The sequence below is a fragment of the Rhinolophus sinicus genome, chromosome 15, assembly GCF_057876585.1.
Source record: "Rhinolophus sinicus isolate RSI-liver-muscle chromosome 15, RSI-T2T, whole genome shotgun sequence".
Lineage (NCBI taxonomy): Eukaryota > Metazoa > Chordata > Mammalia > Chiroptera > Rhinolophidae > Rhinolophus > Rhinolophus sinicus.
In genome coordinates, this window is record NC_142515.1 from 117,183,356 (window position 1) to 117,196,896 (window position 13,541).

The window sequence follows — 13,541 nt, forward strand, 5'->3', positions numbered from 1 at the left end:
GATTCTTGTCCTTTGAAGAAGCTAAGTTTATATAGAATAAATTCTCATTTGAAGTACAATTCAATACTTTTAATATTATTTAGGTAAATTTAGAATCCTGAGTTTTCTAAGAGAAATTCGCACCAACATTAAGAATGTAATCTGTGTTTCCAGACCTCTTAGTATGTTGGAATCACATGCTGAAAACAGTTTTTAAGTGGTTTTACTCAAAAATTCTACAGGTGTCTAGATGTACTTGGAAATGTGACTTTTCATCTCTTTCGTTATTTTAGTCTTAGAAATATTGTAATATAAAACAGCAAATGTGTTCTTTTTTTAATTAAAGTTTATTGGGGTGACGATTGTTAGTAAAATTACATAGGCTTCAGGTGTACAATTCTGTAATACATCATCCATATATCACGTTGTGTGGTCACCACCCAGGGGAAGGGAGGTGTTAGATGAGGGTAAAAGTGATCAAATATATGATGATGGAAGGAGAACTGACTCTGGGTAATAAATGTATTTTTCTCTAATTTTATTACATTTTAATATTGATCTGAAATGTTAATGAAAATTGATTTCATACAGAGTAGCAGACAGATGGGGAAGAATGATATATTTATCTGCTTTGGGTTCTTCTGGTATTGTTAGTATTTTAGCACTCTGTATAATGTTATCATGTAAAGTTACAATGAATAATTGTTTGAAATTTTACTGCAGCTTAAGAAACTCATACTTGGTTTAAATGTACTACCAGACCTCTGCAGTTTTTCAGCCAGATGCCCCTCGTAATCATCTAACTTACTTGTTTCGGTATCAATGAGATAATATGACTCAATTCCCGCAGTTAGCAGGAATTAATGGCAGGAGAGTAACTCACTACTTATAACTGTTCTGGGTAATAAAATGATATCACCAGTATTCCATTTATGCTACCACAGACAATAGAATAATCTACTTTGTTGCAAATAAATTAGGGTTATATACATTATGAAAATCAAACGTGGTATTTATTTTTGTAAATAATTTCTTGGATGAAGACATTTTTCAGATAGGTCTTCATTGTTTGTACTATGAACCATGCAGCTATGCACATGGATGTCTTAGAGCATTAATTCTGTAGTATTGTGTCATTATCAAAGTGTGTGTGACCTTCTGTTGCTCCTAGACGTTTTGCACTACTCCTGTATAGAGGGCTTCCTTGGAATATATGTGTGTGTGTGTGTGTGTGTGTGTGTGTGTGTGTGTGTGTGTGTGTGTGTGTTAGGGTTGGGGAAAGGATATACATACAAGATAAACCTTGTATAGAGTATAAAATCAGCAAGAAGTGTATTTTAGTTACCTATTGCTATGTAGCAAATTACCCCCCAAAACTTTGTGGAGTATGCCAGCAAACAGTTATTATCTCATAGTTTCTGTGGATCCAGAATTTAGGAGTAGCATACAGTGATTGTGGCTTGGGATCTCTCATGAGATTACAGTCAAGATATCCGCTGGAGTTACATTCATCTTAAGGCTTGACTGGAATGTGAAGATGTGCTTCTAAGACGGCTTACTCATATGGCTGGCAGTTGGTGCTGGCTCTCGGTAGGAGGCCTCAGTTCGTCATCATGTGGGCTTGAGCGTACTCTTCACATTGCTCCTGGTTTCTCCCAGAGTGAGTGATACAAGAACAAGGCTGAAGCTAAATGACTTTTACGAACTGATGTTAGAGCACATGCCCTGCCATTTACGAAATATCTTTTTGGATACACAGTTTATTCCTAATCAGTGTGGGAGAGAACTATGTGAATGTGTGACTACCAGAAGGCAATGGTCACTGAAGGAGACCATTAGAAACTGGCTACTCTAGGTGAGGAGTAAAAGAAATAGCATGTATAATTTGAAAGAAACACTGTGTCTTGGCTTTGTTTTTGTACAGTGAGGATCTCAATCACTTAAGTTAATTTCTGACTCATTTCTGCAAGGTAAAATAGCACGAGGTTTTTTGATATCACTGTTGTGTACGTATAAATCACTTTTGTTCATGCCGATGATTCTAAAAGATAGGTCGTACAGATAGTTGTGATTTTAGAGCGGGGGATCTCAGTTGTCACACACCAACATGGCAGCAGAGCTAAAATTTGAGAAGATCCAGGATTCCTGTCTTTTAACCTTTGGTCATGGACACTGCTTTCTTCTAGTCCCGAAGTACCCCCAAGAGATTCCCCAAATAATTATTGCTCTCATCAGTCAATGTATTATGCATCATCTCCAGCCATTGTTCTATGAAACTATAATTTAGAGATATGTCAATTGGTTGTATTTATCCCACTGGTCAAAGATGAACAAGTGGGTCCTAAAGCAAATTAAGCCTGAGACATCACTGGTGGCAAAAATGACAAAACTGAAGCCTCCACGGCTGTTGAGGACAGGATATTGTGGACAGCACTCATATATAGAGTCACCAGGAGTCAGAGCTGACTTTATGGCACATGATACACACATCCCACTGGTAATTTTACATGCTCAATAAGTTTTAAGACCTTTGTGACACAGATGATGAAACAATGAGGTCTGTAAGCAAAGACAGTAATTTATCTCCACACACATTGAACTTTGCAAACATCAAGTCATGGTCAAAGGAAATGTGTCTTTCTAATCAAGCCCACTGAATTGGGCCTATAAGGCCAGCCTTTCAACATGAGAACCAGGAGTGAAGCAGAGAGAGTCATCAGTACTATTAAGGTGGATTAGAGGAGATGAGTGGGTAGGTAACCATGCTTTTGGGGATTCTGGCACAGGGTATATTCTTACATCCTTTTCAGTGAAAACGACCTCCATTCTCATCACAGGGTGGGCTGGTAAAGTAAATGCCAAGATCAACGTGAGATGTTTTGAAGAAGAGATGTGAAGGCAGTTCTGATGCATGTCTTTGAGACATGCTCATAAGAACGCATTGTTTCTGATGAAGGGCTAATTGGATTGAAGGGAAAACAAGGATACACCTGGTGTCTTTCTATACCATGGGATGACATTTCCTAGAGATATTTTAATACCTGGATCCAGGAAGCCAACTGTCTGGTATTATCAGATGCAGAGCATCAGATATTTTTGTATTTAATTAGGCCAAGTGTCTGATTTATGATATGTACTTGAGTCAAGACTTCAGTAAGGTCATTCACCCAGGGTGGATCAGTCTGTTAGTGCCCGGATGCTGGACAGGCAGATGCTTATCAGACCCTTATGTGACTATTATTAGAAGAAAGATGTTGTTCTATTTGTAGACCTCAATTCCTGGCTTCTTACGAAAACTAAAAAGGAAAAATAAAAAATTTTCATTTTTCACATAGGCTTTTAGTAGCAGTCACGGAGCTCTTTTCGGACAGCTGTCGAATTTATTTCCTGGGCTTGTTGTGAAGAGGCTGGGAATAGTGAGGGTTATGCTGTTTTTGTTGTTGTTGTCGTCCAGTCCTAAGTAATTACACTAGGTACAGAAATGCATTCTCTGCTCAGATTCCTGGAATGGTGATTTGAGGAAAGTGTCATAAAGGGACTATTTACAAAGATATAGGCAAGGTTTAGGGAAAATAACAAATATAGGTCAGTGCCCCAGCAATTGTAACAATAGAGAGCTATTGTTAATTCTGGGTCCCTAAGGGCAGAGGAAGGGAAAGGCAGAGGATCTAGAGTGAAGTGAGTCATTTGACAGGAGCTAACCAATAGAGGCCTGTCTGAGGGAACCAGGAAAATAAATACCCTGACCTTACTCTCCCTTTGACCTCGAATCTCCAGCTAATGCCAAACCCAACTAGAAGCCCATTGGCTGCTATCCATATAGGCCAGATGCCAGCACACAGAGCAAGGTAGAAAAGTGTGGGGTGTGGATTAGGAGGGGCAAAAGAAAGATATCAAGCACAAAGGCATACTTATAATTGGCAGAATTCCGATAAAAATATATAGTCTTTTTCCTAACTTCATTGTAACTGAAAACTAAAACGTTGTATGGTGATCTCTGGAGCTTGATTGCCTCGGTTAGAATCTTAGCTTCAACCCTGACCTTGGGCAGGTGACTTACTCTCTCTGGGCATCATCTGTAAAAGAAGATGATAATCATGGTACTGAGCCCATAAGGTTGTGAAGAATGCAGGAACGGATGCACATAAAACACTGAGACTGGCTCCTGGCACACGGTCAGCATTATGCATCTTAGCTATTATTATTTATTTAAGAGCCTTACAGTATCCTGCAGTTCTGTTGCTCTTTTTTAGGACAAATAATGTACACTGAGTTAAGTTGGATTCCTATTGTGGTTTTTTTTTTTTTCAATATTCCTTTAGCGTTTGGCTGTAACAGGCATTAAATATCCAGGTTGCAATAATTGAACTGAGATTCTTAGGGCTCTCAGTTCCAACCAAAGAAGGCAGGGCCTATTTCCCCGAATACCCTCATCACCATCAGGAAGTGCTGGAAGTTTCTTTACTGCAGATGATGGGTGGCTGAGTTCACCCTGTGTGAATTAAATTTGTGATGGAAAAGTTTACTCCACTGCTCCCGCTTTCTCCACTGCATGCATCCCTTTAGGAATTCCTTTCGGAAGCATTTTAAATGTGCTTATTGCACAGAATGGTAGAAACAAAACTGAACCTTTGACTTGGAACAGTGCCTTCTCTTGAGATTTATTATCTAATTAAGCAATTTCCCAAGGAAACAAGCTTTTAAATTTTCACAGGAACTAAGAAACAGCAGTGATAATACTATAAAGTAGCATTTGTAAATCACACTGCAGTTTACCAAGGGCCACATTTACTGGCTCTGGGTTTTAAGCTTTTGTTTTAGCCACGGAACCCTTTGCACATCATGTCCTTCTGTACACGTATGTCACGTGAGAATGGACTTTCTGGCTCAAGCCCACCTGGTCAGCCCTGCTCTGAGGGAACTATGGCGGAAGGGTGCTTTCTGAGGAAGACAATGTGAAAGTTACTCTGCTGCTTTCTGAATTCCCTCCCTTCCTTCGGTGAGGACTCAGTCACCCGCCTCCTTTTGGAATTCTATTCCAAATGCAGAGTGCTGGGCCTCAAGCCAGCCTCCTCTGAAAATATCTGTGTTAGTGTGAAGGAAGTCACCTAATGAGGACTTTTAGAATGGAAGGAAACACAGGAAATCCGAGAAGACCCTTCGCATTGCTTTTCCATGCCCCACCCAGATTGTGTTTGAAATTTGATGTGATGTCTGCCACGAATGGTTAGTGGAGTTTGGGATTTTAGGTACCCCAAATTCCACATTAAATAATTCATCCAAGTGAAAATTGGTAGACGGCCCTTTTTAGTCAGCAGACTACGTACAGTCTTCTAAGCAATAGAGTTTCAAGAGGACATTCACAGAGCAATATAGCATCACTAAATTAAGTCTTACTTCTACTAAGATCTTTACACATGCAATAGTTGAAATAATCTCAAGGGGTGTGTGTTTGTGTGTGTGCATGTATGCATTATACATCTTAGCTATCTCTTTTTTCTATCTACCCTACCTATTCACTAAAGGCTTGTGTGTGTCAGGCTCGAAGCTGAGTTCCCTCTACCATTTCTTTTAAAGCCCACAGTATTGTTATCGTGATAAGGAAGTTGTGACTGGCCTAAGTAGCTTAGGTCAGGTGTTACCAGTAGAATCTGTCCATAGCCCATGCTATTAACTGCAATACTGAATCACTTGTATAAGCCTGAAACATTTCACTCCTTAAATTGACAAGAACAGTAACAGCAATACAAATTTGAAATATCAAGAATCAGGGTAAATTTATGGTAAACATAAAGGACAGCACAAATTTTAATCAGATTACATTATACATGTTCACTATGTCTTTGGTTAGAAGTTTAAGGAGGAATTTGGTCCTATCAGTTCTCTTGTGATTGTTGAGTGATGTAACAAAGGAATTGGTCTCTAAGTGGCTTCTCAGGAAAGGGTAAATGAAGATTGAGAGCTGACTCAAAAGAAAGCATGTGAGGACTGGCAAGGAATGGACCTTTTTATGGCTTGTTTACTCTTTGTGTCTTCATGAAGATCTATTCCAGGTAATTAAGAATTTCCAGGAAGGTGGCATTATTCTACTCTTCTTACATTTGCATCTGCCTTAATAGTTTCACCTGACTGAGTCCTGCTTATTCCAAACTCAGATCAAACACTGTCTATTTGGAGATGGATCTTCCTGAGCACCGCCCCCTCTAATCCACCCCCTCTCCAGAGTCAGAATCCGACCACTATTACAACAAGACTCACTATCTGAAATTCTCTTTTTGATTTGTTTATTTTTCAGTCTCTGTTTTTCCCCCACTCAAATTTCAACTCCACAGAGAAGGAATCTTGTCTTTGTTCCCTTCTGTGTCCTCAGAACTAGGAGACAGTGTGTCAATATTTGCTCATTAAATTAATTTTCTGAAGCTCTTGGAAGTGCTCTGTAATATTAAGAGTTTCAGCCATATACTATTTCAAATGAGGTTTAAAGAGAGTTCTTAATGAGATTTAAAAATTCTTAAAATATAATGTGAAGAAATGTTAAAAGCTTCATTCAGAATTTTAAATTCAGTATGACTTTAACTATAAAAGCTTGATAGAGAAAAGCTTGTAAAGATGTCAAATGTTACATATGCTTGCTGTGGTGGTGGGTTAGGAATAATTTTCTCTTGTACTTACATAACAGTAGAATGAGCACAAATTACTTTGATAAGGAACATATAAAATAATTGAGAACTGAAAAAATTCTAAGTAGATCAACAATAATTTTTCAATGCCATAGTTTTTGCTTTCAGAAATATTTTTAAATTAGAGATTCTGCCTAGAGAGTGTGACAACATTGATGGTGATGATGATGAAAATGAGAGACAGTAAGACAGCAAGGAAGGAACAGAAAACTTGGGGGAAGTAGAGTTACAAGAATTGCTTACTTTCTTTCTTTTTTGCATAAACCTGTACAAGCTCTATTACCAATGTTTGGATCGTCAGTCTTTTCTTGATCTTTTAGAAGATGGGGTAAAGGGACTCAATAGACTATCAATGAAGATGATCTGAAAATGTGCTATATCGACAAATGACAATTCATTTAGAACTTGATATATTACAGATGTTTAATGATATCTTGGGTTTATGGTGGGTGAATAACGGGTCAATGTCTTTGACCTGATTTACACGTCAACTAGCTTGGCTGTAGACAGTGAGGGCAGGAGCTGTGTCTTTTCAGATACCTTATATCCCCAGGGGCAGGTGTGGTGCCATGCACCTAAAAGGTGCTCACCTATTTCTTTAATAAGTTAATATACTTGTCATGGTATTTTTTAAACAAGATTTAATATATAGTTATTTCTTCTGTTATATTATGATATTCTTATGCTAAATGCCATATGACTATTCTGCTTTTGAGGAAAAATGTTGCCTAACCAACTGACTGAATTTTCTGTTTTACTGAGAGTCAGTTGAAACAGTTGGTAATATTTAGCTTCATATTTTAGAGTCTTATAAATGGCTTTGTCAAATCAAACTGCATGTGGGGACAGATTCCCAGAGAGCAGTTTCCAGGTTCTTGGCCTTATGTGGAAAGGTGCTGCCTCGGGTAGTAGATGGCCATCAGCTATAATTAGTTGACCATCAGCTCATCAGCTGTAACAAGTTAGCCTTTGACCAGTGATATAACTGCCGTGGCTGCGCTAGCAAGAGGGGATTGCAGTTAGCAAGGGGTTGGTTTGTTAGTTGGCAAAGAGGCGGATGGCGGATTGCAGCTAGCAAATGGGGTTAGCAAGCGTGGATGGCAGATTGTGGATAGTGTGGATCCTACTTCCTGTGTCTCGCCCGGCCACCCACGAAACTGGGGTGCAGGAAGACCCCTCATTGGGGTACTGGAGGATGTCTGCTTCCTGTATCTCCAACCCAGCCACCATGGAGAATATAGTGGTATGACTCCCCTAGCTATGCCTCCGTTGGTGTTCCTTTTTGGCCTCACCATATCCTGTGTTGTGGTGCGGGGAGCAGGACCAGAGTCCTTGCATGACACTGCATAAACTTAAATACTCATATACATGTAGGAATGATCTCAGTGTTTTGCTGGAGTATTGTCAGAAAAAGCACAAGCATTTATAAACCTATTTTGGTAGTGGCTTTAAACCTCATTCTCAATGTTATTTGAGAGGCTGGAGAGGTAATTCTTATTCTCTAACCAATTATATTTTCAATTATGGAAATATATCCAAATATTCCTTTTAACTCTGTGCTATCATGGCAATTGTTATGAAACCTTTCATTTCTTTAAAGCATTGATTCTCAACTTGGGCTGCATATTGAAATCTCCTGGGAGGCATTAGAAAATGCTGAGGCCTGTTTCCCAGCCTAGATAGTCTGATCTAATTGATCTGGGGGCCGTCTGGGCACCCTAGAATTTAAAAGCTCCAGAGGTGATTGTAATGTGCAAGCAACGCTGAGAGCCCCTGATTAAGCTGTTAAAGAACTTACCTCATTATACAATGATATTGCTTTCCAAACAAACGTGCTGACTTTTGTTAGCTCAGGATCTATAACTGGTACTAACTGACTTAAAGAAAACGTCTTTTCAAACAATATCCGTAGAAGATTTCTAGCTGAGAATAAGTTTTCTGTTTTAGATGGAATGTCCAACAGCTCATTTGCCTTAATGTTAGGGTTATTGTAAAGGGTAATTCTGCAGCTTTACCTCCCTTCATAATTCTTTTTTCTTTAATTCTTAGCATCGTGTTCTGATCTGTACCTCATTAGGGTTACACTTAATGTTTCCCTTTTCAAAAGTACGTTAAAGAGGACGAACGCTTAGAAGATTTTATTCTTTGACTCAAAATTTTAGGATAAAATTGAAAAATGAGAAAGTTACAGTAGGAATAGCATATTGAACTCACCAAAATATACTCTCTAGAACTCATAAAGAGGGAAGAAATTTGAAAATTTTAATACAATTCTGTTTTAAATAGAATAGAAAATGAAGCAAGATTATTATTCTTCATTTCCCAGGATCACAGACATGCAAGTCAAGTTCAATTTGGAGCTGACAAGTCTAGCTGAAGAAAAAATTATTTGAAAATTGTGGGGAAAGATAGCCATTGTTTTTGAACTTTGTTTCCTTTAGTTTGGTGGATTAAAAACACTCTGTATATTGATTTTGTAGTGAATTATTGAGTGGAGATTTAAGGGATTTCATGTTTTTTTACTTCTCATATACTAATGCAATTTTCAATTTAAAATATAACTCTTGACAGATTATCTTTAGCATGTTGCCAAGAAGACATGAGACAAATACACATTATAGAAACTCTAAATGTGGGCCAAGTAAAAATAAGACAGTATCTGAGGTCTATTACTCAGTGTGTAGTTGAGAATGCACCAGAGCCTAACATTACAAAACAAGCCAAGTTCATTTACTTGTGTATCTGAACTACATAGAACCCTTTTAAATCAGTTTGCCCTGATACGGACTTTCTAGCTGTGTGCAAAAGGGTAAGAGGAAAGGTGTTTAATTTTTTTATTGTGTGCTTGCCAAATAAAATGAGATCAATGTGTGAATTAAATCTATGCTTGTTCTTTATTATTGCTGCAATAACCACTTTTTGAGTAAGTGAAAAGGAAATCTGGTGACCTGTGTCAGTTAACTCACCAGCTACTGAGAGAGTATCTGAAAATTTAGTAATTTTTCTAAAGGGGCTGTGGGCTAACTGAAGAGCCACTCTTGTCAGTGTGATAGATGGTAGCAATCTATACTGGATTAATCATAGTTATTATTGTGTACACAAATTCACTGAGATGAGCCTCGAAAGGAGACATTGCAGAGTGGCAGCTCATTAGCCTATACAGACTAATTAAACATCTAATTAGATTCTTACTAGGAAATACCTTTATGTGACTGTGAGTCCGAAGTGACTCAGTGAGCCCACAAATTGAATTATCCGGATCTTAAATTCTCATAAAAGTAATGATATTTGAAGAGTTCGCTCGGTCTCAAAATATTACATGATAAACTTAGGGCTTAATTAGATGTCATTTATTTCCTCATTTATTAATTAAGTAGTCAATTCTGGGATCCCCATTTTCCTTTCTTCTTGCTGTTTTAAAATGAGCATCATCTACTGAGAGCTTACTGTAAGTCAGACACCAAACTAAGCAGTGAGCATGCATCATGCTGGTGAATCCTCACCGTGGCACCGAGAGGCAGGGGCCATTATTCCTCTTTTATACCGATGAGAAAACGGAGCCTGAGAACTAAGTCACTGGTCCCTGTTGCCACAGTTGGGAAGAGGTAGAACCGGCACATCATCAGCAAGCGAACCGTGTTCTATAGCAATGCAAAATATGGACTCATTCGGTGTTAAAGTACTAATTCAGTATTCTAGAAATGCTGTTGCTTCTACTCGTTTTCCCCAATGATGTGCTCTCTGAGAGCTATTTATAGTTATTTTTCAGTTGCCTGCTCTTGTTGTTTTAGGAACTATAATCTAACTTATTCTGGCCCAGGCTCTTTGACATAACCTAATTTCCTTGGCCAGGCTGAGACATACGGCAGAGTGCTCTTAGGATCCTAATTGTTTATAGCAGGGTTTTCCAATCATGCATTAATAACATTTGCATTGCATTATCCTTTGTTTAGGTGCTTCCCTGTGCATAATAAATGTTGAGCAGCACCCTGACCTCTACTCATTAGATGCCAAAAGCAAACTTCCCCCCTCCCTAATTGCGACAACCAAGAATGTCTCTAGACTACCAGATGTCCCCTGTCATGCAAAATTTCCCTTGGTCGAGAACTGCTGCTTTATAGGGTCAAGAAATTTTATTCAATATTTTACTAACCATAACTATCACCACCACTATATTATGCTTGAGGTGCTATACCAAGTCTGTCAAAGAAAAATCGACTGGACAAAGTTAAACAGGCAAGGCAGACTTTAGTGAGGACTGTGGCAATGGGGGAGAGATTGAACTCACCTCGACTGAATCAAAAGGCAGAAGAGTTTCTAAGCACGCTGGTGAGCTAGTGGAAAAGTACTAGAAGGCGTTACTAGGGAGGTCGACCCATGTGCAATGTATTTAGGCCATCCGTGTTTGCTAATTGATGCTTTTAGAAGTTAGGCTCCTACCTTCCCACAGAGACTGGGAGATACGCTGTCTTTCTTAATGGTTATGTGTCAAAGGAATGGCATTCCTGGGTTGTAAACATAGGCGGAGACTGGGGGAAGATTTATATGTTAAAGTAGTAGAGAATGAATTTGCAGCTGCAAGAATTTACACTTACAATTGCTTCTTAGAAACCTACTCAGTTCTCCAGTCTCTCTGTAATCTTCTGACCTCAAGAGTAGGAAGATTCACCCTCGTGATGTACTTTCTCTACCCCATAGTAAACAGGAGAAACAGGAGTTCATGAAGTCAACCTTATCAGGAGTGTGTAGGCTTGTAAGTTCCGAGTTTGTCTGCAAAGTACAGTTGATTGTGTTGTGCCCTTGGGCTTCAACGAAGTTCTTCACAATCTTGCCAAGCCCTACTCTTGAGGGAGGAAAGCTCGTGCATCTTCTCCCATGCTTGGCCGCCTTAGTTTCTAGAGAGCTAGCTATTGATTTGACTCAGAACTGACAGAAATCTTAGAACTTGTTGTGAGGGAAAGGTTGCTCCTGAGTTTAGTTTGCTATGTTTCCAGAATCCAATCTGCTTCCCAAAGAGGATAACATGTTCTAAGTCTACAGAGTTTGGGACACCTGGGACCAGGCAGGGGATTTGGGCTTTAGACTCTTATAAGTGACCTCAGTGAAAGTCACATTATGGAGTGATAGGGTTTTGGTCAGAAATAAAGGTAGGGAGTGTATAGATTACTCATTCAAAATATAGTAAGATTTAAATAATTTCTTAACAGCCGCAGGTTTGATCTGTTTTTATTGGTTACAGGGAAGAATGCCTGGAGGACTCTTGAATTGGTAAGTGGTACATTTTAGCTATAGTGACCCTTGTGGGGTGATGGATAAAACATTCTCAGGATAACTAATTCCATGACATGCCTCAACAGTCACATATTCAGTTTCCTGGTAACAGCAATTCAAATTCCTATGCAGTATACCTTAGGCAAAAGATAGCTAAAAGCCAAATTATCTCATAACCCGAGTAATATAATGAAATATTAGTTGGCCTCCGTGAGTCTGTCCAACATAGCAGACTATTGGTTATATATATGTTTAGATCAACACAGTTAAAGTTTATTCTAAATTTTATTTTGCATTAATTTAAATCATTGTGTTTCCTGATTAAACTACCTTTTAATCAGGTGGCATATGCTTAAAATAACTCCTTTTTCTCAAGTATTTGGTTCTTGTGATTTTTGCTTGGTTGAGGTCTCTATTGAATGTTTCTCTCTCTCAGAATGCTGGGTTGTCTGTTTCTTGATAAGTAAATATAACCAGAGCTTTTCTGAGTGGTATTAAACTTCAGTTACAGCTCCCTAGAAAGGTTGAATGTTTTTTATGGAACAGATATTTTTATTTATCCTCAAAGATCCAAGGCAGATCATGGGAATAAAGGAACAGCTTTTGCATTATCCAACTACAAAGATGCTGATAACCAGTCTTTACAGGGAGAGACGTCTTTACAAATTACTTTTCAAAATGCTTTGTAGGTTTTGGAAAATTGCTTCCCTGTCTTAAAATCTGAGACTAGATATTTACAAAGACCACAAGTTTGCCTTTGGGTCAGTCTGTCTGTATTTGTCAATTCTAACTCACAGTTTTATGTTCTAGTATTCCAATAATACATTGTAAAGATTATCTTCTCATCTAAACCAGATCATTTTAAATTAACTCCTCTTTAAATAGGACTTTTTAAATGGGTAGATTCTTTGTAATGACAGTTGGCTTTCTCACAAAATCACAGTCAGCTTCAATTTTTAAGGTAGCTATAAGTCTCTCAGTTTATTTCTGTGTCACATTACTTTGTGGGAAGTGATTTTTACCCATTAGAAGAATGATGTGATTGGTAAAGGCTGGTTGATCTGAGTTGAGGTCCTATGTTGCTTGGCGTGACATTTTTGGACACCCACCTTTTTCCCTGATGAAATCACCCAAGAAAAGTCAATATAAAGATACAAAAAAAAAGTTGTCAGATAGAAATAAGCTGGTTATGTCATGATTTCAAGTACTTTTAAAGGCTCATAAAATAATATATTATTTGACTATAATTTTGTCTTTTCATTTGTAAACACTTTTCTTATTTTCTGTGCCAAATAAGGCTCAGATCATGTAACTACAAGTAGTCATCTACTTAAGTTTATTTTGAAGTGTTTTTTTTTTTTTTTTCTTTTCATATTCTCTACATGTTTCAGGTGGATAGGGGTGGCACATAATAGAGATAAAGCTTGGCATCGTTCTATTTGGCAATACACCAAAAAATGCTGTAGGCTTCAATGCAATGACTGAAGCCAGTGATCACACACTGGCAGGAGAAGATGAAATCTACTACTACTGAAAAATATTGTTGTTTCAGGGTAATGCTGAAAAAGTCAATGACATTGAAAGCAAAACAAAAATTTAGATAGTTTTGTT

At 38.2% G+C, this 13,541-nt stretch overlaps 1 protein-coding gene across 6 annotated transcripts in view; it reads left to right on the top strand.

The window, feature by feature from the left end:
• INPP4B (inositol polyphosphate-4-phosphatase type II B) overlaps nt 1–13,541 on the top strand; it is a 579,259-nt gene that overhangs the window by 233,419 nt on the left and 332,299 nt on the right. The gene's annotated exons all lie outside the window — the stretch shown is intronic.